The 23,329-nt window shown below is 48.7% G+C and overlaps 1 protein-coding gene and 1 long non-coding RNA gene across 3 annotated transcripts in view; one reads left to right on the top strand and one right to left on the bottom strand.

The window, feature by feature from the left end:
- The window catches only part of LGR6 (leucine rich repeat containing G protein-coupled receptor 6), a 150,039-nt gene that overhangs the window by 5,607 nt on the left and 121,103 nt on the right, over positions 1 to 23,329 (top strand). The gene's annotated exons all lie outside the window — the stretch shown is intronic.
- Positions 6,712 to 17,213, bottom strand: LOC121232587. Of its 2 annotated transcripts, none has more exons than XR_005931358.1 (3): positions 15,928 to 17,213; positions 12,181 to 15,083; positions 6,712 to 7,547 (listed from the first exon to the last, which is right to left on the bottom strand). It is a non-coding gene; the product is annotated as an uncharacterized LOC121232587 (long non-coding RNA). The 2 variants fall into 2 exon arrangements; XR_005931357.1 differs by lacking the exon at positions 6,712 to 7,547 and adding an exon at positions 8,693 to 9,659.

Below are 23,329 nucleotides of genomic sequence, written 5' to 3'. Positions count from 1 at the left end.
GGCAGATGCCTCTTTCTTGATATTTGTATTTTCTAAGCACTCACAAGACTCTGGGTAGGTGAGGCAGCAGGGTTTGAAGGCTGATTACAGAGCCGCAGCTGACACCTGAAGCAAGACAAGCAGCAAATGCTGAAGGCAGCTCCCCTCAAACCAAACCCCTTCCTAATTGTCTGACCCCGAGGCTTGGCCCTCTGCAGCCCCCACCTTGGGAAAAAGAAGGACAGGCCCCACCACAGCCCCCCTAAGATGGGAAGCACCCCAAGACCTGCCAGAGGAGATGGGGCACTAGTAGAGGGACAGGACTGGTGGCTGACCTGTAGGAGCCTGGGCAGACATTGCAGCTGTGGGGAGGGGTGTTGGGGTTGAAGGGATGGCAGGGCTTGCAGGGGGCTGACAAGGAGATGGGATGTCCTGCAGGGATGACAGGGACCTCTGTGTCCCTTTGGGTATTAGGTGACAGTCACACAACCTGGGGCAACAGAGGGAGCAGCCAAAAATGCAGAGAGCACAAAATCCCAATGGAAGATGTAAATTAAGTCCTTCTTGGGGGACATCCCTGCTCTCCTGCCCCAGGTAATTTTGCAAAGATTAGTGAGTCACCATCCTGTGGCTGATGCTTGCCCAGTGCCAGGGCCCATCCACAGACTCCTCCTCATGCCATGGTCACCACAGGAGCCCCAACGTTGCACCAGGACCCATCCAAACACACCACCAAAGTGCAGACTCACCCCAAAGAATTCCCAGACCTTTCCACTTCTCAAGTCACGATAGAGCACAGGGTTTCCAAAGCCACCCCCAGGTCCTGGTGGCCAGACTGATGCACTAAGGGATGGCTCTCTGCTTGATCTTCTTCCCTGCTGGAAGACTAATGGGAAATGCCACTCCTGCCCTGTACAGCCAGAAGTCCACTGTCTCCCCGTTGGAAATGCCCAGCATGCCTGGGAGAATGGCAGCCATAGCAGGACCAAGGGGAAATGTTTATGACCTTGGGGTCCCAGATGTGGGAGATAAGGCTGGTGAGAGGCATTAGAAGAGCTGGGCTCTGACACACACTCTGCAGTGGGTTCATGGGTTTATGTTCACCATTTAACAGCTTTGAGGCACTTTTTTTTTTTTTCACCCTTAAAACATCAGAGATAACAAGAGTTTCCCACCTTCAGGGATTTGGTTTCCTCCAAAGGGGTCCTCTACAAAAACCATCCGCAGAGCCTGCTGACTCTGTACAGGCACTCCTCAAGGACACAGGCATGTTCTGCATCCTTATTGCATCCTTGCCAGCAGGACTTCAAGGGGACTTTAAGGTCAGGCTGCCTGGGTTCAACTCCAATTACCCAGCAGCCCAGTTACCACCTCAGGGTCTACTGTGGCTGATAGTGGCTTTTTGCTGGCATGTTGCAATGAAGATCCCATGGGGGAGTGTCTCCAAGCATTAATGAATGCTGACACTTTGGGATACCCAAGTAGGCTGGGCCAAACCAAGATCTGCCAGAGTTCCAGGTATCAGGGAGACCTGCTGGTAATGAGTCTGACACTGACTCTGGCTGGTGTTTCCCTTCTGGAGAAGGCAAATGAAAGCTAATCAGAAGCAGTGTAATTCCTGCCCCTGTGCTCCCTAGCCTATAAAGAGGAGAAAACCAAACGGAGCACAGGCACAGCTTGGGAGTGGGTTGTGAGAGAAACTGAAAAGCAACCTGGAAAAGCCACAGCTACTGAGCATGTGCTTACAAATGGCCTTTTGTATCCCCTAGGCATTGTGTAACTCTCAACCCAGCCAACAGCTGAAATTTCCCAGTCCCTTGGCCCACAGCACTGCTCAGAGTGCTGCTGGTTTAGCAGTCAGAGAGCAGAGGACCTTCATCCCTGCATTACTGTCATGAGCCTGATGCTGCAGATGCTGCAAGGTGGTGTGCCTGGGCTTGAGGCTCAGGGCAGAGCAGCGGGAACACACTGAATCCCCCAGGTAGCAAAATAGCAGTGAGGGAGCCAGTGTCCTGGGCGGATTGGTGGTGCTCAGAGCAAAACCAGAATTGCAGGACTATTAATAGTGAGGTCAGTCCTAGAGCTGCCTGAAGAGCTCATTTGGTGGGATGATTTTCCAAGCAATACCTCATTTCATTGAACAGGAAAAGCTTAATGAAAATGTATCAGTGTTCATGGGACTGTGAATGGGAGAAATGTAGTAACAAGTTGAATCAAGACAGATTATTTCAATGTTTTCACTTCATGGTAGCTTTTTAAAAAAAGTTTTCATTTACATATTTTCACCTGCTGGTGTTACGTTTACCTGTAGGCAATTTAATATTCACATTGCAGGACTCCTAAACTATCAAAGCAAACCATCTTGATATTTCTAAAGCAAAATATATTGACTATTTTTTTTTGTTCTATACTAAATATTGACATGTTGGCTCTTTGTTCTGTGTTCAAGGGAAAGGAAATGTTGAAGTTGCTGAATTTCCAATGAGGTGAAACTTTCAGGTTCATGACAGCTCTTCCTATCTCCTCCTGCCTCATCATCTCCCAGCCCCTTCTCTGCCATAAGCTCTGCTCCCTTTTACCTCTCTATATCATGAGCTAGAAACACTTTGTGTCCAGCAGTGTTTTGCTTTACTTGGCTGCTGCTATCCCAGTGTAAGTACTGTTGGGATTCACGGGATGCTGTGCTCTCTGGGGAGCAGCTTGTCCACAAAAAAGAGTTGCAGCCCCCAAGTGTTTCCAGCTATAACAGGCAGTGCTGCCGGTGATGAGGCAGAGGGCTGTGGCTTTAGTACCACAGGTCATGGCTGAGACCTTCCCAAGATTTCCATTCACAAGGGAAGAGGCATCCTTTGCAGGGCTGTTCAGAAGTGGCAGCAGGGTGTTTAGGGCACTGGATGTGAGCAGATGTCCACTTCTTTGTGGGGCACTGTCTGAGTAGGGCTGCAGGATCTGCCCCATCCCAAAGCCAACAACTGGTGCCCAGGTCTTTCTGCAGGAGAGGGAGCAGCCAGACCTTTACTGCACTTGCTTCACAGCTGGCAGCGAGCGCTGCGTTCCCTGGCAAGAAGGGAGCAGGTGTACAGACAAGGAGCGTGGTGGGGAAGGCAGTGCAGCAGAGTGGTTAGAGCAAATGTGCACGGTATGGGGCTGTGCTCGGGGGTGGATAGCCACATGTGACTGCCAGCAAGCCTCCTCCCTCCTTCACTCTGCAAACTGCAACCAGGGCAGCTTGGTTGGGACTGGAGGACATCAGTCCCTCCCGCTCATGCTTTGAGGGATGCCCCACTCCTCGTCCCATCTGTCGGAGTGAGAGAGGCTGGGTGGCAACAGGCACACCGTGTCCGCATGCTCCCTTCCAGCTGGCACCACCATGCAGGGAGCCTCAGTGGGAGGGAGGTGCTGCTCACCCGCCACATGCTCTGGACTTCAGCCACAGCAGGCTGGTCCTCGCTCACATCCAATCTTGCCGTGCCTCTCCACCATGCCTGAGAGCACCGGCCACAGCACAGCCCGGCTTTCTGCAACATCGTGCACTTCCACTGCAAACACCTTCCTCCATCCTCCCCCCTCTCCTCCCTGCCCACCCCCCAGGCTAAGTAATATGCCACAGCCTCCCCTCTCTCCCTCCCTTCCTTGAAAAATAAGCTCATAAATCTGCCTAGGGCAATGAAAACACTGAGCTCATGGCCCTTAGATCTGTGCGGGAAGAGCTCTAGCTGGCGATTAAAGGAGTTTAGGGTTTTCTTTGAAAAGCTCTTTGATTCTGGCAGAGGGTCTGGTGCCAAAAGGCAGCAATGGAGCTGCAAATGCCTCTCCCGCTCTGCACCTGCCTGGGTCAGGGAGCAGCAAGACGGCGGAGGAGGGAAAGGGAAGCGCTGCACTTCCCAGCTCTCTGCAATGGGGTCTGAGGGACCCCCATCACCCCCTTTCAGGGGTGGGGAGCTCCCTCTGCCAACAGCAGGGCAGTGGGTGCTGCTGCCTTTGAGCCCAGACACTTCAGCTGGGGTGCCAAAATGCCTCCACTGCTGTGGAACAAGCTGCTCCCCCAGGTCCTTCTTTGGAGGAGCTGGGCTGGGTCTCAGCGAGCCAGCCACCCATGGGACAGATGGACACTCCTCTTGGCTGCTCTGAGACAGCTCAGAAGGCATCCCACATGGGCCAGGCTCCTTGGGGACCCTGAAATGGGAACATGAGCCACCTCCATGCACCACAGGGAAATAGCTCTGGGTAGGTAAAGGGATGCCAAGGGCAGCCCAATGCTGAGCTCCCTGCAGGCAGCACAGGGTCCTGTCTGGGTGCCAGGGAGCCAGGGGAGGCTGTGGGGAGCCAGAGAGGAGCTGGGGCCAGGACAGGGATCACCACAGCAGTGCTCTGAAAAGCAGTGGGAAGGGATAGGGGAGGACTGTCAAGGCTGGGAGGAGCCTGAGGTCTTGGAGGACTTGAGTTTGATAGGAGCTGAAGAGATGTCAGAAATAGTCTTTACAAAGAAGAGCAGGACCAAGCACAAACATCTCGTGTTGCAGCCAAGACAAAACAGAGCCAGGCTCCAACCCAAGTGGAGGCAGGAGCTGTGCCAATGGTGGGGAGCAAGGGGAGGACACAGTGAAGTTCAGGTGGTGCCTCTAGTCTTGCAGAGATATGTCAAGGATTGAAGAAGGGGTAATGGAAAACCACACCCAGATCCACCAGCACCAGGCTTTGCTGACAGTGATGAAGGAGGGCAGCTCTCCAGTCTCCTCCCCTCCATGGGATGACAGAGTCTCCCAAGGTATGAGCAGCCCTCCATCTTCATTTGCTTTGTTTGCAGTCCTTCCTGTAGCTGTTTAAACCTCTTTGAAGGATTTGGAAATGAAAAGCAGCCCCCATGGAAGTGGAGCAAGTCAGACACACCTGTAAGGGTAGGACCTGCTCAAGGGACCTGCTGTCTCTTCTTGTGAGCAGCCACAGGTCCCACTACAAAGCGACCCCAGGGAGACAGGATAGTTTCCAGCACTGAACATCCCCATGGGGCACCAATTAGTAACATTCCCCTTCATTCAAAGGGAACGTGAAGCCTGAGCACCGTGCATCATCCCGTCAGGGCTGTGTGTGCTGCAGTGGGAACTGCAGGGGTGGAAGGGAAGCAGAAACATGGTCTCCTCTGCAGGTAGGGGATGGGATGGCAGGGGGTGCATGCATGGAGGGCTGTTGGGAGGATGCCCCACACACATGTTGAAAGGTTTTGTGACATGACACTGAGCCCTGCAGACCACCAGCCTTTGGGACATTCCCCATGCTCGGTGCCACCTACCAGAACCAGCAATGCCTTGTGCATGGAGCAATGAGTTGAGCCAAGTCCACAGCAGCTGCTGGCAGTGTGACAGTGTGGCCAAGCACCAGGGATCTCAGGGACTTGCAGGATTTGAAGGCACAAGTCACCTTCCCAAGAAGGTTATCTGGTGTAGGGATGACTCTGGGTGTAATTGCACCCTGCAACATCAAGAGAATACCCAATTCTGGGCATTTCTTAACCTTAGTAAAGCAAATTTTCATCTTGGCGTGCATGAAATGGGCAGGAAAGGCATTTGCACTTTTAAACAGAAATTCATCTTCTATCTTTCCCAGAGAACACAAGAAGAAATTCTGGTTGCAGGGAACAATATCTGCAGTTTTCCTTCTCCCCTGTTTCTGCAGCTGCACACCTGGCAGTGTCCCCAGCCGTTTCCCAGTACCTGGGAGCTAAGAAACGCAATAGCTGTGTGAGCATTTTGTTGACTTCCCAGGCAGCACTCTGAGTCAGTCTGACTACTGACATGAAAACAGTGCTTCTGCTGCTGCTCAGTCAGCACGTCCCAAGGGAAGAATGAGGTGCTGTGGTGGGTTGACCCTGGCTGGATGCCAGGTGCCCACCAAAGCTGCTCTATCACTCCCCCTCCTCAGCTGGACAGGAGAGAGAAAATATAACAAAAGGCTTGTGGGTCAAGATAAGGACAGGGAAAGATCATTCAACAATTACCGTCACAGGCAAAACAGACTCAACTTGGGGAAATTAGTTTAATTTATTACCAATCAAATCAGAGTAGGATAATGAGAAATAAAACCTAAATCTTAAAACACCTTCCCCCCCACCCTTCCCTTCTTCTTGGGCTTAACTTTACTCCTGATTTCTCTACCTTCTTCCATGCAGTGGCACAGGGGGACAGGGAATGGGGGGTGTGGTCAGTTCATCACATGTTGTCTCTGCCGCTCCTTTCTCTTCAGGGGCAGGACTCCTCACACTCTTCCCCTGCTCCCCTGTGTGGTCCCTCCCAAGGGAGACAGTTCTCCACGAGCTGCTCCAGCATGGGTCCCTTCCACGGGCTGCAATCTTTCAGGAGCACACTGCTCCAGCATGGGTCCCCCGTGGGGTCACAAGTTCTGCCAGAAAACCTGCTCCAGCACAGACTTCCCACAGCGTCACAGCCTCCTTCGGGCATCTACCTGCTCCAGCATGGGGTCCTCCACAGGCTGCAGGTGGATATCTGCTCCACTGTGGACCTCCCTGGGCTGCAGGGGGACAGCCTGCCTCACCATGGTCTTCCCCACGGGCTGCAGGGGAATCTCTGCTCCGGCGCCTGGAGCACCTCCTCCCCCTCCTTCTGCACTGACCTGGGTGTCTGTGGAGTTGTTTCTCTCATATATTCTCACTCCTTTCTTCGGCTGCAACTGTGTAGGATTCCCCCACCGCTGCCAAAGCCACCCCTGTAACCCTCCCCACTACCAAAACCTTGCCACACAAACCCAATACAGGTGTAGAGTCACGTAGCTGCACTGTAAGGCTTTCTTCTCCCTGTACATAGAGGCATGGGAGTTGTCATATTATCCCAAGCTGTTGTCCCAAGCTCTTGTCCCAGATATTGTCCCAAGGCTCTGTCCCAAGCATGGGAGGTTGCCTGCCTGAGCAGCGTGTGTCCCAGGTACCAAAGGACAGAGACATACCTTTAGGGTCAGGTGTGTTCTATTTGCAGAACCAAAGGTATCACAACCAAGACAGGACCTTGATTATAGGTGCAGGTAAGACTTCTATTGTTGCACTAATTTTCTGTGGCAAAGAGTTCCACAGATTAACAAGGTGCCTGTTGCACAAAGCAGTTTTACATGTGCTCTGGCAATAGCATGTGGGGCTTTACTCAACACAGGGGCAGCCTTGCTATATATGCTGTCCTTAACGTCTCTTCAGCTGAGGGCCAAAACGGCAGGTTCTTGTGCTACAGGTTGTGTTTGCAGCTGCAGCCCTGCACAGGGAAGTGCCTGTTGGTTAAGGTATTGTTGCGCTTTCATGTGGTGTAAGACAGCGCAAGATTTATTAGTGACAGAAGCACAAATGCTGGAAGCCTTGATTTATTGCAGAAAGGGGAAAGGAAACATGTTGCAGCCCATGCTGGTTAGTGTGGTTGTCTGAGATGAGGTAGCACATGCTGTGAAAACTGCCCTGCTCCTCCATGAGGTGCTCTGGCTCATCTGGTGATACCATGAGGTAGACCCACTCCTTTTCCAGAGGATGACTTTCCACTGACCATCTTGCAGATGCTTTGAGGAAAGGGCTTCTCCTAGATGGAGGGACACAAAGACTCAGACTTTTGGGAACAGACAGGTGCCCCATGAGCTTTTGGCTCCCTTGTATTGTGGAGGTGGGAGATTTGGAAGACTGGAGTGTAGCACAAGAAACCTAGACTGTTTTCTAGGTCTGTCCCAGCCTTATGGTTTACCCCAAGCAAGTGGTCTCCTCTTCCTGTGCCTCAGTCTCCCCACCTTTAAAGCACTACTAAAAACTCCTTCTCTAATGCGCTTTGAGATCAGCTGATTAAAACAGTGCTATAGAAGAGTTGTTGGGCACTGTCAGCACTTTTCAGTCACATGCCTGGACCTCTTGAGCTAAAATACCTTTTAAAAGTTTATTAAAAAATTCTTGAGCTTTACATTGTTCAGCCACAACATGAAAAAAAGCAATACTAAACTCTCAGATTTGTAGCCTGCCTTTCATGTCCACTGACCTCATCACTCCTTGCTCACGGATGCAGCCACAAGTCAGTGCAGCTACTGAAATACTCCCCTGAAGTCACATCCAGCAGCTGTTTAAAAGCTCGTGGGCAGCACTGGTGAACTCCATAGAGGAAGTGAACCCATCTGGTAAACTGCAGTTTGGCCAGAGCTTCTGTAAACCCCAATTCTTTAATTTAATCTGTTTTCTATAGGAAGCTACCTTGCTTTTAGCATATTTCTTCCTCAGCATATGGGGGTAAATAACAGCTATTTCAGCTCCTTGGCTAAACTGAAAAAAGGAGGGGAAAGATTGGCTTGGGTTAAACAAATAGATTTTTTTTTCAGGTTTCCCATGCAATTAAAACTAAACCAAACCAAAACAAAACATGTTTGCTCTGGGTATCCCTGAAACATTTTGCTTTGACCCAAAAAAGAATACTCTGTTTCATTTTTTAGTTATATGAAAATCTTTAAACCCTTTAAAAAAAAGATCTTACAATGAAATGTTCCACCATCTCTCCCCTTCTTTTTTCAGTGGAGCATAATTTTTCTGTGAATTTACTTTTGACCTAAATGCTGTGGGTTCTGCCTGACCTGGAAAGTCACCCAGCTGAGCTTGTGCCATCACTTGTTTTTCCTTTCAACACCATTTCCATCTTTTCACCTCCCACTATACAGACTCATGGGAGTCTGTACCCTGGACTTGGGGTCTCATGGGAGCATCATCCTCATCCCAGGGCTGCGCTGACTTTCCAGGGAGACTAGAAAGTGGCTGGGAGAGGGGAGGAAAGAATCCACGAAGGTTCCTTTTGGCTTCAGCGGGCTCCTCTGGCTCTTCTAACGATCTCTGGCTACTGCCAAGACACCTTCGAAACATCTTTGAAACATCTCCATCATGTTGGGCACTGTGACTGGGCTGGAGGGGAAATCCACATTCCCTTTGAAGTCTGGATACTTGAGCAGTCTTAGAATTATAGGGCTGTAATATACAGGAATGTGTGGGGCTGTAATTGTGACTTAGATCCTTGGATGAAAGGTGCTATGTACATACAAAAGGTATTATTATTATTATTGCTATTATTATTGCTATTATTATTACTATTATTATTATTATAGGGCTGCAATATGTGGATTGGAGATGAAAGTAGCACCAAAAGATCCTGAAATATGAGATGTGTCTTAAGGAAATTTCAGCTTGGAATTAGGTTTTGTCTAGATGGGGAAGCAGAGCTGGCTGGCTCCCCTGTGCTGACAGCTCTGGGGCTTTTATGGAAGAAGTCCTGTATACAGGCATGAATCCCAAATACAAGTTGCTCTGACTCTCAGAAGGGTGTCTCCAGGAGGAGATATTCCAGAGCAGTTTTTGCAGAAAAAATGACATCAGACATTTTCACCATTCTTTCTGAGACACTCTGATTGCTGCTAGGCAGACTGTAGCCATCACAAAATAAGTCCCTGGCACTTGAGCCATCCAGTATGAGAAGTACAGGAACTGGTGACTCTTAGCAGGGCTTAGAGGCTGGGGTGGAAACTGGAGCAAACTCTTAGTGTCGCTGAGCAGCAGAGAGAGCTCATGTGCACATTGATCCTCCTGCACTCCAGCAGAGACAGGGCCAGATCTAGCATCCTGAGCTCATCGTCCTCTTTCCAACCATCAATCACATCTCTCCCCGAGCAGCCTGGAAGCAGAGCACAAAGGAAGACAGGGATCAGCTTTGATCCTTCATAGGGTCTGTGGCTCTGCACAGCCTTTGCCATCAGCCTCAAGTTGTTTCTCCTGCCCTGTTCTGCACTCACATCTCATTAACAACAGGGAACTTAAGTGAAGCCAGGCACTGAAGTGGGGCTCCCCACAACAGCATCCATGGTGATTTTCTCCTGTGTCACAGGCTCTGCAAAGCATCAGGATTCACCCTAGCATGCAGCTCCAGCTGCCTCTCCTGAGGAAGGTGGGGGACGGATTTAATCTACTCTGATTTCCATCAGCTTTGAAAGCCCAAGCAAAATCAGCTTGAGTTTTTCCACTGACTTCAAGGATTTGGTGAAAAGGCCTTGGCTCTCATGCTTCAGGGGCTATCACCTATAAGAGTGCAGAGGCAGGTCTGCACTCAGCTGATCTTGCTGAAGAGCTGAACCAGAGGCACAGGAGGCAGGTGGGAATGGGAAGGACAGTTTCACTAGAACTGGACCCCTCCCTGAAGGAGGCTTCCTCCTTTCCGGGGTAGCAATTCTGGCTCTGGCTGGGACAGGCTAGATCTGATGTGGCACTGGGATCTAGCTGAGGAGCTCCAGCGGGAACTAAACCTTCCCTGTTGGACTTGGTCCCTGGAGCACCGATGCACCCAGAGACTCCTTTCAAGCATCCAGGCCTCCATTCTCCTGCAGTGTTGCATGAACCAGTAGACAGCCTCATGCTCTAGCATGGAAGAACTTTCATTTCAACTGTGGCTGTGAGATGGGATGGTGAATATTTCTATCTGCAAGGCTAGTGTACACACAGGCTCTTTCACAGCCTCTTTCTTGCTGTTTCTGTGGCAGCACTTCAATGCCCAGCACGATGTGCAGCAGGGCAGCTTCTTCCTGACAGACTTTTCCCATAAGGATGTGGAACAACTGCCAGAGATGGATGTGCAGGAAATAGCTGCTTGGTGGTAGCCAGTTACAGCACTTCTGCAAAGGAGCTTCCTTCTCACCTGATGCTGTTTCTGGCAGGTACCTTTTTGTACCCCCACAAGGAAGGGTTCATAAAGCCTTAGTTTTAAAACCCCCACAAGGAATGGTTCATAAAGCCTTAGTGTTATAACTATGCCTGGTTGTCTTGGAAGGAGCAGAGGAGGATCTGGAGTGCCAGCCAGAGCCACTTTGACTCCAGAATCAGCTCAAGAGCATTAGAAAAAACATCTTTCTCAAGAGATGTCCAGAAGCTTATGCTAGATGCTACATTCACATCAAACCAGACCTCATCTGCAGAGCAGATGCTGCTTGGAGAGCAGAGCCTTGACACTGGGACTTGGCACAGCCATGTAGCTGAGCATTGTTAAGCAAAACTCTCCACTGAGTAAAGACAGGCAGATTTTCAACAGCCCTGAACTACCAGAGGTGCCCCTCGAGCAAGGGATCATCCGAGGCATCCGAATATCCAGACATAAAAATATTTCCCCTGATAAGATGTGTGCCAAAAATCTTTGAAAGGCCTGTAAACCACAGATGTGTGTCTAGTGAGTGGCCTGAGCCAGTTGCTGTGTCCCAGTCTGGCAAACAGGAGGAGCCCTGGGGACCGCTCTGTGCATCCCTGGGCAGGTCTCTGCTCAGCTCTGTGAATGCCTGGCTCTGGGACTCACGTTTCCCCATGTCATAGGCTGTTGTGCTCCTTCTTCCTCCACTCCTTTTCCTGTCAGTTTGCCCAGTGGCCAAAGCTTTCTGACCAAGACATCCCACGCATGCTGGCTTCCTGGGAATTTTTGTATTCTTCTGGTCAAATATTGCCTCTGCCTTGTTACTCCCTGTGCCTTGTGAAATCAGGCATGCAGAAGCAGGAGCAGGGCATCTACCTGAACCACAGGGGCCACAGAGCAAAGGCTGGCTTACATCGGGTGTGATGAGTCAGGTCCATCCACAGCAGTTTGTCCATTGCTAAACTCCCACAAGTGAGGTCTGACTCCTTGGCAGGAGAGTTCAGCTCCCCAGCCCTGCCCTGCTCTTTCCCAATTGTACTGATAAGTGGAGATTTTCCCCCAGCAGAGTCAGGAGCAATGGTGACTCACCACCACTTCAGTGTGAACTATGCAGCCAGGCGCTCCAGCAGCAATGTGTGCTGGAGACAGGAAGACTCTTGTTACCCACTTGACAGCAGAAGACAGGCTTTTCTTGGTGCACGGGGACCACCCACCGGAGAGTGAGACAAGGCAAGAGCCGTCACGCTTATGCTCTAATGTCTTGTGGCTTCCTGGTGACACCATAGAGTCTGCTGCAGTTAATGGAAACCCGCTAGTTACTCAGGGTAGCAGAGATCACTCTGAGACGAGCCAACTCTTGGCATCTTTGAAACGCAGCCTGTCCCACCAGAGGAGCTCCCAACCCCCTGCCAGGCCATTGCTGGGCTTGGCTGGAGAGCACCTCAGCCCAAATGCCTGCAGGCATCTTGTTGCCCTTAGAAGGCGGCAAGCGTGGTGAGGAATGCAGCTGGTATTCATCTCTTACCTTGGGCTGTGAGTTTCAGCCAAGAAGCCAAGCTGCTACAAACAGCATGCAGAAGCTCTCCTCCTCTGGTGTCGTAAATGCTCGGACACTCTTCATCCATAAATCACACACTGTCTTGGGATGCAGGGCTTGGATGCTTTCTAGCCACAGACACCCAGGCTTTTCTGGTTTACAGTAGGGAGGATGCTGGCAGGATCAGTAGTTCCCCAGGAACGGGTTCAGAAATGAACAGATTGTATCACTCGCTCCAGCACTGGTACCACAAGGGAAGTCTGCCTGCATGGGCTGTGTCAGTAGAAGGAAAGACCAACAGAATCCTGTCCCCCTTGTCCCCATAACCAAGATGGATCCCTTGAATTGGATCCTCTGTTTCTGCTGGCTGAGATTTCATGGCTGCTGTCTTCAAAATTTCCTCATGAAAAGGCCAGCAGTCTAAAAGGCATTTTTCAAAAGCTTTCAGCCATAATGCTTCATTTTGGGAAATCTTTGGTCTGAACACAGATAATTTTCAGCCAAAAATGGCTGAAAACCACCAGCAATTTTCAATTCCGATAAAAACGCTATGCTCCATTTGACAGTGTCAACAACTGTTGGATTTTTGCTCCTTGCTCATTACAGTTTCCTGCAAGAGGAAACAAATGTCTCCAGGCAGCAGTCCCCTGGGATCCCAACAGTTTATCCATCTCTCTCACCCAACACAGTGCCTTCTCCAGGGACCATTTCTGTTACCTCCAAAGAGATGCAGAATGCTGCCTCTGGCCCAGGGGTCTGGGTTGTGTGTGGACTGGAACATTACTTATTGAGCTCGCTGACTGATGGCTTGCTCCACAATAAGATTCAGCTCAAAAAGGAAGGATAAACCACAACTCAGAATGGTGCCATAAAATAATATAATAAAGCCATGGCTGGGAGAGAGTAACAAGTTAGGTGGGAAAGTCAAGTGTTTTGGGGCAGTAATAGAGCCCACATCTATCTGTGAGACTGTAGGAGCAGAAAATATTGCCTGATGAAGCAGATGGGGAGCAGAGTCTCTCCCTCTGACTATGCTCTGCATTCTTTCTTTGCAGGCAGCCCAGGATTAGGGACTTAAGAGCAGGCTGATAAGGTTGTCCCAAAAGGAAGGCAGACCAGGTTGATTGAGTGGCTGCTCAAGGGTCATTTTGCTACAGTCCAAGAAAAAGAAGAGATGGTATGGTCTAGGACTTCTCAGAAGAGGCGATCAGAAAACAGTATAACACAGTTCTCATTCTGGCTGCAGTGTTGCCATCCAGAGAAAAGTGCAAGAGACTGGAGGAGTTGCAATAAACATAAGGACTGACTGTGCATTGCCCCAGAGAGCTTCCCTGCATGACAGTTTATGGGGGTTGATCCCAACCAGCAGCTCAGTACCCACCCAGCCGCTTGCTCACTTCCCCCAGTGGAATGGGGGAGAGAATCAGAAGAACAAAAGTGAGAAACCTCATGGGTGAAGATAAAGACAGTTTAATAGGTAAAGCAAAACTGGATGTGCAAGCAAAGCAAAACATGGAAATCACTCACTATTTCCCATCGGCAGGCAAGTGCTGAGCCATTCCCAGGAAAGCAGGGCTTCACCACATGTAATGGTTACTTGGGAAGACAAATATCATAATGATGGATGTCCCCCATTCCTCTGCCTTTCCCCGTAGCTTTTATTGCTGAGCATGATGTCATATGGTATGGCTTATCCTTTTGATCAGTTCAGATCAGCTGTCCTGACTGTGTTCCCTCCCAACTTCTTGCATGCCCCTAGCCTACTCCTAGGGGTGAGCAGAGTGGGAAAAAGATGCTGTGCAAGCACTCTTCAGCAATAGCCAGAACACTGGTGTGTTATCAACATAGTCACAGATCCCAAACACAGCAACCTACGGCCTGCTATGAAGAAACTTAAGTCCATCCCAGCCAGAACCAGTTCACACCTCCAGTGATTTGCCAGAATGCAGCATCTACCTGCTTGTACTTCTCCCTGGCAGGTTTTAGCAGGCTGGTGTGGAGGTCAAGGTTCTGTTCCCAGATCCTGTTATCACTGCATGAATTCATGGCCACAATCAGATTAAAATAATCCTTTATTTAATCCCATTGCTGGTCTTGATCCTCTAGATCATGGTGTAGACCATTGTCGCTGTTGTGGGCAGGATTGTGCTAAATCTTGATAAATCAAACCAATTCTGATAAATCAATCCAATTTATTCACTTCATATCCAGTTATTTCTGTAATGTTGTTCATCAGTTGTGTGACCTCCTCCCTGACCATATTACTCACAACTTTTTGGAGGCAGGAAGGTAATATTTATATCCTGTAGCTCCAGTCCCACAGTCTTTCCCACAGTCTCACACAACTGGTTACAGCACAAGCCTTCTAGGGCAGGACCCATCTGTACCATGATTTTTCTAAAGGTCCAGATAATAATTAATGGCTAGTTATCTCATTCTTCTGCCTAGCAGATGTGAGGGAATGTCTGGGAAGTTTTGTGTCTGAGGTCAGAGTTGGTGACATCAGGAGGTCTCAAAGGTGCCTTGGGCTGTCCTAGCTGCTCCTGTTCTCTGCCACAGTTTGAACTTTCACCAAACTCACCGGGTTCACAATTAGACCTAGAAGGGCTTTTTGTTATCCTATGACTTCAAGTTATCTTGGCAGGGGTGTGATCTGTCCTAGCTGCAGGACTGCAATTCTGCTTAGCACATGAGGGAGTCCTATGGCTGTACTGGAGGAGCTTTGCTATCCTGTTACCCATTATTTCTCTCACAATCCTGCTTGTTTCAAAGTTGACAATTCCTTCTTGGCTAGTCCAGGTCTTGGATAAGCCACAGACCTCCAGGGCTGTGACCACTGGTCTCCGTAGCCTGAAGCAGAGCTCCAGGTTGCTTTGTTGTGAGATTAAGACCTTCAGGAGAGAGCGAGCACTGGCAGATATGTTGCTATACACCCAAGCCATGCATCATCAAGCAGGCCTGAGAGGAGACCTGTCTTTGCCCTGGAGTAGCACTGACATTCCTATTTTAGGCACCGGAGGTGCCCCAAAGCTCAAGGAGATACAGAATGCAAATTTTCAGAGCAGCTAAGGTCAGCCTTGTCATAGCTGGGTCTGATAGAGGATCAGACCATGACAGCCATATGTGGCAGGTCACCTCGAGAGCCACAAGCTGTCTGTCAGAAGCCCGTCCCCAGAGGAGAATCAGAGCTTGGCAAAGGTCCTGCACTGTAGAGCTGTTAGACATGCCAGCACATTCACAGCCCGCTCAGGGAACAGACCAGGGAAGACAACTGCTCAGCATCCTCCTCAAATGCAGATCCCAAGCTGTTGGGAAAGGAGCCTCCGTGGAGGTCAGGGCTGAGTGACAGCCACAGGAGTCTTTACCTTGTGAGGCAACTGTGGCCAATGTAGCCGGAGCTCATGGGGAGAGAAGGTACAGGGAACAGCAGGGTGCCCTCTCTCCTTGTCTCAGACAGCTGGGTGGTACCTGTAGTAATGGAGATGCTGCATGCCTGACATTTAACCTTCCCTTGGCCAGGTGCTACCTGGGACTTCCCCACTTCACATCCAGCAGGTGTGAACAGAGCTCTGTTTGCCCTGTGGACTTTGGACTGGTGGGGCTGGAGAAGGTGTAGCCCTCATCAACCTGGAGCCTGCCATGGTCCTCACCTCCCCTTTGCTGGCCTTCTCCATGCCAGGGAAGGTATTTCACTATGCACATTGAATTCCTTAAACGGTGCCCACCACACATTACCTGGGAAAGGGCTGTTGCCTGCAGATGGATCCTGGCAGCACCGGGCTGTCAGATATTGTCATCTTGGGATACTGCCGGCTTTTAGCTGTTGCTCATGCTGGTGCAACTTGTCTGGACAGGGCAGATGATAACTTTGGTGCATGAGCAGAGGGAGTGCCACTGAATCACTCGCAGGGCATCTGATTTCCAGACGTGGCCCACGCACTTCACTACCTTTCTTCCAGGAGACAGGGCCACAGGTGCTGGGGTCATCTCTTCATCGATCCATATCTAAAAAGGGAGGGAGCAGGGCTGGCACTCAGGGCTTTCCACTGGAGCAGCATCCACTGCCAGCAGGCAAAGCTTCCCACATCCTGCAGCTGTCAGGGAGCTGGGAGCAAAAGTGGCTGGTGGGGGGTCCTCTCTCCTTTATGTGGAGCAACACCTGGGTCAGTTCCCTACCTGGAGCTGTGGGGAGGAGAGAGTGAAGAGCGGGAGCAGCCTGATCCTGCAGTAGGGAGGGCTCTTGGCAGGTCTCTCCAGCTCAGAGCCCCTGCAGGTCCCCTCTTGCTGGCTGTACTTGGTGCCAGTGTCCCTCAAGCACTGGGCAGAGGATGGCCAGGACTCTGGAGACCCAGACCAGATGCATGTGGCATTACGCATATGAGGACACACTGCCACAGCCCCAGGAAGCAGGTCCCAGTCCCTTCTCTGGGTCAGGGTATGGATTAGGCACAGACTACCTCACACTGGGGTCCTGCCTCCCGCCCCTGTTCTGCCCCCCTTGCTGTCCCACACTTGCCCTCTAGCAGGACCAAGGAAGGGGAAGGGTGGGAGCCTCATCTGCTGCTCAAGCCACCAGCACGGAGAAGGGATGAGTAAAAGCAGCACTGAGCACCTGGGCATTGGTCCTGCATATGGCAGCCAGAGGTGGGAGGTTTGCGCAAGCTCTGCTTATGATTTCCCAATCTGGGAGAGCATCCGGGAACTTGGCCCATAGAACTTGGCCATTGCCAGGGTAAACCCCCACAATTTAAAAACTCCTTGTAAATAATGAACCTTCCCATTAAGTGTCACAATGGAACAATTCATTATTACTGATGTGTGCAGGCTCTGCATTCCTCTGGCTCCGCTGCCTCCTACAAGAGACTGATCTAAATAGATGAACCTGTCTCATCTGCATTGTCTTTGGTGATTTACTAATTCCAGGTACTGTTCTCCAACTCTTTGACATTTACCTGCTTCTTAATCCTCCACATCCACCAGCTTCCAGGTACTGCAGCCAAGTGGATTTGCACTGGATCACATTTGTCAAAAAAAAAAAAAAGCAAATTAGAAACACTCTGCTTGAGGGCCACTTCACTGTTCACACCACAGCAACCAGCAGGGATGTCAAAACACGAGCTTTCAAACTTCCACCAAGTGTGAGCAGTAAAACCGATTTCTGCTGTCAAAAGCTTCTGTTTTCCCCCCAAAATTTGCAGTGACTTAATGCTCTCTGTGAGTTTCCTCAGTATAAATCACCTCTCTTGCATCCATCTGGGAGCAAGTTCCCAGAGTGGCACCATTGTGAATCTGGTGGGATGGAGGTAAGTGCTGTCCCAGTGTCAGCACTTGCAGACAGAGATGGACAGACCTGGGTAAGCTGGTGGATGCCACAGTCCCGCGGGTCTGGAGCAGGGTTTACCAGAGGGAAGGCAGAACAACAATCTGTGACCATAGCAGAGAGCTGTGTCCCAGGAATAGCTTTCTTTCCTCTACCTGGAGGGCACCATGCCCGGGACAGAGCAAGGTCACCTATTAACAGTGTGCATCCGGTGGAAAGGGAATTCTGCTCTCATGCCATTCTGCACCCATCCCACACGGAGCTGGGACTTGGCTGTCTGGCTTGCTCTCTGGTAAGAGAGGTGCAAGCCCTGGAAACCACAGATGTAGTGGGCTAGTCCAGCACGGAGACTAGAGACCTGTCAACTACAGGGACCAGGGTACTTTGGCAGCCTCAAGATTGGGTGGATCTCCTTTAGCACTGTGTTCCCATCTCATTCCCTGTCTCATCCAGATTTATCTTGGAGACAACAGAATGAGTCATCGCTGTGATTTCCTCAGTGGACTGTGATTGTGTCAGGGCTACTCCCCAGGTGTGATGTTAGCTGTGGCACTTATCTTTTTCACTTATGTTACACTCATTCTGACTATAGAACATGGCTCCCTGGTTAACACACTTGCTCAGGGCAGATGACTAGTCCATGATTTTATTAAGTCTATCTATGTGCAGGAGCTCATGGCCCCCACAGAGGAGGCCTGGTACCTGTCCTCTGAAAGGCATGGCTAAGCACCAGCTTTGCTAGCAGAGACTGGCAGCTAGCAGTTCACCTTCCTCATTTCCAACTGTTTTAAATGTCTCTGGTCTGTTCATCTTTACAAGGAGCTGGAAAGGGAAAAAAATGTACAAGAACCCATCTGACACTCTGAGACTGTGTTGAGTCTTGACTGTCAGGGCTCAGTAGGGTTCAAGACTCTCCACCGAAGCAACCACTGAAACCAGAACAAAATGGAAACAGTACTTTTTCCAGAAAGAAATAAGGTCTATGGGATAGGAAAAGGCTGGATGAGTGCTCAAAGCAGGAAGCATTAAGGGGTGCATAGGCAGAGTTTTGAGGAGCTGTTCAGAGCTGAGTATAGGAAGCTTTCAGGATGGTTATACAAGCATCTCATTATTTATCACATATGTATAACATTACTGGAGAGGTGTTCCCCAGGACATGGAGCCTCCATAGAAACACCATACCTATCTGCCATGGCGTGGCCTAGATTTCTCAGTGTCTGCTGGATGAAGGACTTCCATGAGATTTTGAGTGGCTCTCCAGGAGTTCTCCTATGTGGATAACTGCCAAACCAAAGAAATGCTCCCTATGCATTTCCTCAGAATCCAGTATTTCTTGGATTTGACACTTCAGAGGGTCACCAACCTGGATTAGAGGGAAAGGAGTGCTTTTTCAAATGTCTTTTCATGAGGATTCATGAAACAGTGGAATAACTCAAAGCAGCAAAGGTGTAATTTATTGGGTTGATCTGAGCAGAAATTGTGAAAGGCTCCCCACAAAAACAACAGTTGAATTTTTAGATGGGAGTGAAGTTTGTAGGTGTTTTGTCTAGACTGTGTCTCCTTTTGATGGGGTTGGAGACTCCCAACGATGAAAATCTGGCTGAGCTTTAAAGACTTCCTTTGATTTTTCCAGAAGGGACTGTAATCCCAGTGCACAGTCTGGCCTAGCTGAGAAATCTGGTCCCTTGTAATTTAGTGCAACTGGGAGTGAAATTATTGATAGACCTCAACCTGTCAGTCCAGACAGCTGTACAGATAAATGAATGGAGGAAAGCTATGGAAATTGTGCAAGCAGGATAAAATATACCCGGTTATCCAGACAGTAGAAGCCTAACCATCATCCCAGAGTTTAGCTTATTTTCTTTATTTACCCATTACCTTAAAGTGAATATGCAACAGTGAATAACTCTTTTGTTCCCAATAGGATAAGAAGTTCTTACCAAACATGGATGAAATCTGAGGTTTTCAGTCAGAAATCACAGTAAGCAGCAAGTCTACAAGTTAAGAAAAGCTGAGCTGCTTCCTTAATAGTAGGAAGGTAGGTGCAGGGTAGAAGGTGTATTGTCTTAATTAAGCTCCTTAATAAGGAAAAAAAAGCTGTTCTGATTCCCTGGAGGTAGGAAATGTAAGCTTACATCAAAAATGTAAGCTAAAGAAAGAGCTTGTGCAATTAAAGTTGCAGGGGCATCACTATTTTTACAGCCTTGATGTATTTGCAGGATTCAGCATATATAATACACTCCCAGGTGTCCCCAGGCATGGTAGGCCAGTCAAAAAGAACATGGTGAGAAGCTTATAATCCCTGAACAACCTACAGTGTCAGAAACATGGCTTGCTCAGATCTTGCACCAAACAGCCCCTTATGGGCTTACAGCTGTCTCCTAGCCAGAGTAAGAAATCTCATGTTTGCATGTTGCGTGGGTACCTTGCTTTGGTTGAAAACTATCAGCCATGAATAGGCAAAATCATCTTTAGGGTGGCTGAGGGACCTAAACAGGTTACACTGGCAAACGCCAGGTGGTTTTAAAACTGATCTCCGGGACTGCAGACCAGAGCTGGTTAGCTTGTGCTTTTAATACAAAGCCTGCTTTCCCCATCTTCCCATGAGGCCAAAATGCAAGATAGTGAAATGAAAGATGATAATCAGGAAACAAAGTGGGTTAGCAGCGGTTGAGTCTTGCACTCACAGGGCTTTAGCCTCCTCAGTGTTCCCATTCCAGCTGGGCAGGAGTGGCTCTGCTGCAGGTAGCTCATCAATAGCAGCTAATTCTCTTGAATTCAGCTAATGTCAGTCACTAAAAATAGCTTGTATAGGGAGGAAGCTGTGGTTGAAAGGTCTTTAACTGAGCTACCACTACTCCTCCAGCACAATGAAAAACATCTGCTTTAACAATGAACTGATCAGAAGGGTCTGTGTGTATTATGAATGGGACAATTATAAAAACCTGTTTAAAACTGTCACATATTTCCTCAACAGCCAGGGTGTGATTTATCTCCACCTAAAATGCATATCTAAAACAGGCCGTATGAATCACACGGTAAAAGGACTTGTTTCTCTTCATGGGACTATGAAGGGAATCCAAAGGCTAGCTCAGACATAGACATGTGCATTGCAGGCATCTGAACTGAGGTGGTGAGATTCAAACGTCCCCTTCTTTAATAAGTCCAGGAATGGGAAGATCATTTGGTGAAGTCTTTAATTAATTGGTGATAAAAGCTAATGAAGCTAAGAAAGCACTGAAACCTAGTAACTGTCTTTGGCGTGGCCAAGTCTATGATTTCTCAGAGTTCATTTCCATTGCCTCTGGGAAGGTGAAGCAGCCCAGGAATTCAATGGAAGACCTTTCAGAATTTCACCTCTCTAATTTGGCATATGAGTTTGTGACAACTCAAATACTCTGGGACTGATTTTACAAGCTGCTCAGGTTGGTTCATGCCCTGTGAAAAAAATAATGCTGTTGTCCAAGAGTATTATTATAAAGGAATCCAGTAAATCTCTAAAAACATAATTAAAAATTTTGCAAGGTAACTGCAGCGTTAGATAGGCCAAAGGGCATGACCAAATACTCAGATTGTCTGTCTCTGGTCCAAAAGACCATTTTCTTTTTAAGTTCTGAGGATTCTCTTGCCGAACTTCAGATGTCTCTGAGTTGTAGTTTTGTAAAGACATTCTCTGCAATCTAATTTTCAAGATCAAGAGTAATGGATGTCTTTTCTCAGAACTGTCTTACCTGATTTCCAAAACCTTGATGTACGATGGAAATAAGCCATCCTACTCGCAAACAAAAAGAATGTGAGGACACCTGTGATGAAGCTGAGGGATGTACAAACCCTCTGGATGGCTTTCAGAGGTGTTCTCCAAGTGCTTCCATGCTGGCTCTGACAATGGATAAAGGAACTCAAATCTGGCTCCCAGGGCCAGTGTGGTCATCTGCCCAAAGGGAGAGTGGAGGGGAGCAGCTTTGTGTCTCCATAGCCAAGTATTGTATTGGCGTAACAAGTCCTTGTTTTCTAACTCACGCAAGGCTAGTGTAGTGCCAATGACCTTTCCTCCTGAGATCATGGCTGGGATGACACTACTTCTGATGACACATTGATGAAGACAAAAATCAGCAATGAATAACATTATCCCTTCATTCAAAAGGGCTGAAGATTGTGCAAAGAGAGCCAGTCCTTTGTCCCCTGTCACATAATTGGAAAAAGGGATGAGCGAGCCAACCAAAATTTAATAACTAATTCCTTTTGCAGTGTAACAGCAGCCACTAATAATAATAATATAAGCTATTTCCAACACACGAGAAGCAGGCAATCTGACAGGCCAAAAGGTGGCAGAGGTGGGAAGAGCTGCTCAAACGCAAGCTGATCACCATAAAATTAAATAATTATCTTTTGTTCCCTGAGAACAGGCTGTGGGTGCTTCTCTCAAAGCCATTTTTCATGTGGACAAATTTGAGAACAAATGGATAAGATGAATAACAAAAATTGTCAGAACCAGATGATACTCTCACAGCTTCTAAAGGCATTCAAATTTGAGATTACTGGCCTACTGACCATCCTGCTTAGGCCCATTGTTTAAACCAGTTCTGCTGCCCGAAAAATGCAAGAGGACAAATGCAACACCAACTTTTGAAAAGTCTTCAGGGACAATCCAGGGAATCACAGACCCTTAAGCCCATCAGATGGAGTGAAGCTAGAAGTAAGGAACAGAATTAGTAGATAACATGATAAAGGGTAGATAGAGTAGGAGATAAAAGAGGAGGGTCTGAGAAGAGGAAACCATTCATTGAAGCTGCCAACAGGCATCTGGTCCAAGAGAAATTAGTTCTTGAGTTTCCAGAAAGTCTCCAAGATAAGCCCCCATCAAACTCTCTGAAAGAAATTCAGTTGATATAGACTGATGACTGGTTAGGAGAAAGGAAATGAAAGAAGGCTCAGTAGGCATTTTCAGAGCAGAAGTCGGGGGGAACCAAGGACTGGGAGAGTTTCACAGGAACCTGTGCCTCTGCCAGATGAGAGCGCTTTTCCAGGAGAACAAAACAGGCACAATTTGGTTTTGAGAAAGCCAGGGACAAACTAATACTTGTGTGCACACACCAGTGGGCTGCATGGATGTTATGACCATATGAGAAAGAGTTCATGGAGTGAACAGTGCATGCAGATTGATGAAGGTGTCTGCTTGGTCCTCAAGGCGATCAAAAAGGCAATTGTTTGTTAGGCAGTATTCAGGAATGGGAGGGAAGCTGCACCAGATCTAGCCTCTAAAACTATCTGGTAGGTCCACTGAAGTCAAAAGGGATGACCAGAGGTTGGGACTACCTTCATTCCAAACTGCAATGAAATACATAGTCTCACAGGTTCAGGATCCAGATCTTAGAAGAGAGACAGCAAAAGAAAGAGAAAGCAGATCTATAGAACCCATGAATCAGTTCTCTGCACTGGTCTTGAATCCCTGCTTCTCTTGGTTACTCCAGCAGGTCCTGCTTTACTGCCCCAGCCAGTTTCACATGCTTGGGAAAGCAAGCATGACTTGGGAGCTTAGGAAAATGTTCATTTTGCAAGGCTTTTCCTCCTGCCTCTGCTCAGAGCAGTTCCCACGCTGTGAGGCACTTTTGTGGAAAAATTCAACTTCAGAAGGGGTTTTCAAGCCTGTTGTGGGTGCAATGTTCTCTCACTATGTGGGAACTGCTAGTGAAATGGTTATAAAACCATGGTCACTGACCCCATCATGAAAATGACAGAGTAGATATGTCAAATTCTACTACCACTTCCCTGACTCTTCTTGTCTTGCCAAAATAACAATAACTTCACAGGAACCAT

This window comes from Aquila chrysaetos, chromosome 24 (genome assembly GCF_900496995.4).
Source record: "Aquila chrysaetos chrysaetos chromosome 24, bAquChr1.4, whole genome shotgun sequence".
Lineage (NCBI taxonomy): Eukaryota > Metazoa > Chordata > Aves > Accipitriformes > Accipitridae > Aquila > Aquila chrysaetos.
The sequence above is the reverse complement of the archived record's forward strand: the minus strand, read 5'-3'. Positions and strand labels throughout refer to the sequence as shown.